Consider the following 3,427-nt stretch of genomic DNA (forward strand, 5'->3'; position numbering starts at 1 on the left):
CCATAACATTTATAACTTTAAAAATTACGTTTTTGTTTTCTTTTTATTGTATCTATATAAGACGATGTTATGGGCAAAAGACCTGAATAGACCATTCTCCAAGGAAGATCTACAGATGGCCAACAAACACAAGAAAAAATTCTCCACATCGCTGATTATTAGAGAAATGCAAGTCAAAACTACCATGAGATACCACCTCATACCAGTCAGAATGGCCATCAGTAATAAGTCCACAAATAACAAGTGCTGGAGGCGGTATGGAGAAAAGGGAACCCTCCTGCACTGTTGGTGGGAATGTAAGCTGGTACAGCCACCATGGAGAACAGTATGGAGGTACCTTAGAAAACTACATAGGACTACCATATGACTCAGCAGTCCCACACTTGGGCATATATCTGGACAAAACTTTCCTTAAAAAAGACACATGCACCTGCATGTTCATTGCAGCATTATTCACGAGAGCCAAGACATGGAAACAACCCAAATGTCCATTGACAGATGATTGGATTAGGAGGATGTGTTATATATATACACAATGGAATACTACTCAGCCATAAAAAAGAATGACATAATGCCATTTGCAGCAACCTGGATGGAACTAGAGACTCATCCTGAGTGAAGTAAGTCAGAAAGAGAAAGACAAATACCATGATATCACTTACAACTGGAATCTAATACACAGTACAAATGAACTTTTCCACAGAAAAGAAAATCATAGACTTGGAGAATAGACTTGTGGCTGCCCAGGGGAAGAAGGAGGGAGTAGGAAGGATCAGGAGCTTGGGGTTAATGGATGCAAACTATTGCTCTTGGAATGGATTTACAATGAGATCCTACAGTGTAGCATTGAGAACTATGTCTAGATACTTATATTGTAACACAACAATGGGAGGAAAAACTATGTATACATGTATGTGTAACTTGGTCCCCATGTTGTACATTGGGGAGAAAAAAAAAAGATGTTGTTAAGTAAACCTACTGTGGTCGTCATTTCATGATATATGTAAATCAAACCATTATGCAGTTTATCCTAAATTTATGTCAATTATTTCTCGGCGTTCCCATCATAGTGCAGCAGAAAATAATCTGACTAGGAACCATGAGGTCGTGGGTTTGATCCCTGGCCTCGCTCAGTGGGTTAAGGATCTGGCGTTGCTGTGATTGTGGCATAGGCCGGCATATGTAGCTCCTATTTGATCCCTAGTCTGGGAGCCTCCATATGCCTGGGTGTGCCCCTAAAAAGCAAAATAAATAATAAATAAATAAATAATATTTCTCAATAAAACTGGGGAGGGGGAAGTACCTTGTATTTTTTCCTGATATAAAATAAAACAGAAAGTACTTATATTTTAAGAGGTTCTGCTGTCCTAGTATTTTTGAAAAATTTGGTTGTGGGGGATGTTTCTTTTTCCTTCTTTCTGTTTCGGCTTTTTAGGGCTGCCCCCACGGCATATGGAGGTTCCCAGGCTAGAGCTCTAATCGGAGCTGCAGCTGCAGGCCTATACCAGAGCCACAGAAATGCCAGATCCAAGCTGTGTCTGTGACCTACATCATAGCTCACAGCAACAGTGATCTTAACTCACTGAGCAGGCAGGCCCAGGAATCAATTCAGGATCCTCATGGATCCTAGTCAGGTTTGTTTGCACTGATCCACAACAGAAATTCCCTGGAGCTGAGATTTTAAAAAGGCAAATACCGCCCCTGGAGAAGAGAGGCTAAATGGTTATAGCTGTAGAGGGGGAGGTGGGAGGGAGGGTTTATAAAGAGTTAAGTATTGGCTAGAACAGGTCACGATAATGCAAGAAGGCAAAGTAGAATAACACAAATCTTACAACATCTAGTTTGGGATCAACAATAATAAAACTTTGCTTTCTAGTTGTACAATGCAAGGAAATCAGCCTAAAACAATAAAATTATGTCATTTTCAAAATTTTCTTTTGGAAGCCAACAAAAACTCACAAAGGGATTGTAAGACTAGTCTATATCTCTTTAATCACACCAACAATCATCTTCATGCAGGAGATGACACCCCAAAATGGCTTTTGTATTTTAGACATGTCTTTTTTTTTTGCCTTTTCTTGGGCTGCTCCCACGGCATATGGAGGTTCCCAGGCTAGGGGTACAATTGGAGCTGTAGCCACTGGCCTATGCCACAGACACAGCATCATCAGATCCCAGCCAAGTCTGCAACTTACCACAACTCACGGCAATGCCAAATCCTTAACCCACTGAGCGAAGCCAGGGATCAAACCTGCAACCTCATGGTTCCTAGTCAGATTCGTTAACCACTGAGCCACAACGGGCACTCCTATTTTTCTTTTTTTTGTTTGTTTGTTTTGTTTTGTCTTTTCTAGGGCCACTCCCGCAGCATATGGAGGTTCCTAGGCTAGGGATCTAATCGGAGCTGTAGCTGCTGGCCTACACCACAGCCACAGCAACGCGGGATCCGAGCCGCGTCTGTGACCTACACCACAGCTCACAGCAACGCCAGATCTTTAACCCACTGAGCGAGGCCAGGGATCCAACCCGCAACCTCATAGTTCCTAGTCGGATTCGTTAACCACTGAGCCACAGCGGAAACTCCCAGAGCTATTTTCTTTATAGTAGGATTCAAACACAAACTAGCTTGGAGAAAGCACATATGTGTTAAATTATAAAAATTCTACAAAGACTTTACCTACAATGAAGGTACTTGTTAAGATTAGACAAAAATGTTCAAAGACATATATACAAGAATGTCCAAAACATATACTCTTCAATTCTTTCAGGATGAGCCAAAAGGAGGCATTCAGGTTAAAAAAAAACAAAAAACACCCAAACCAATTTATTTTGACTGAACATCATATAAGAAAATAAGTGACTGCAAATAACAGAAGCTGAAGAATGAACATTTAAGTGCCATGAAGACTACTCTTAGAAAATCCTTCTACTCAGAAGTTCATTTTGGAGTTCCCGTCGTGGCACAGTGGTTAACGAATCCGACTAGGAACCATGAGGTTGCGGGTTCGGTCCCTGCCCTTGCTCAGTGGGTAAATGATCCGGCGTTGCCGTGAGCTGTGGTGTAGGTTACAGACTCGACTCGGATCCCGCGTTGCTGTGGCTCTGGCGTAGGCTTGGCAGCTACAGCTCCGATTGGACCCCTAGCCTGGGAACCTCCATATGCCGCGGGAGCGGCCCAAAGAAATAGCAAAAAGACAAAAAAAAAAAAAAAGGAAGTTCATTTTGAGGATGTGTTAGCTATTGTTTCGTTGCCAGCCAGCACCAGTCTTGCCCACCACTTCCTAACAGATGCCAAACAGACCTCAAAACAACCAAGGCAGGGTACTGCCTTTCTACTCTGGTTAGGTACGTGTGGAATTATATTTTTCACCTCTAGATGGTGCAAGCTAAGTAATTTCTCTTTTTTAAGGTTTAGCTACCTGAAATG

The sequence above is a fragment of the Phacochoerus africanus genome, chromosome 4 (genome assembly GCF_016906955.1).
Source record: "Phacochoerus africanus isolate WHEZ1 chromosome 4, ROS_Pafr_v1, whole genome shotgun sequence".
In the NCBI taxonomy this organism is placed as follows: Eukaryota; Metazoa; Chordata; class Mammalia; order Artiodactyla; family Suidae; genus Phacochoerus; species Phacochoerus africanus.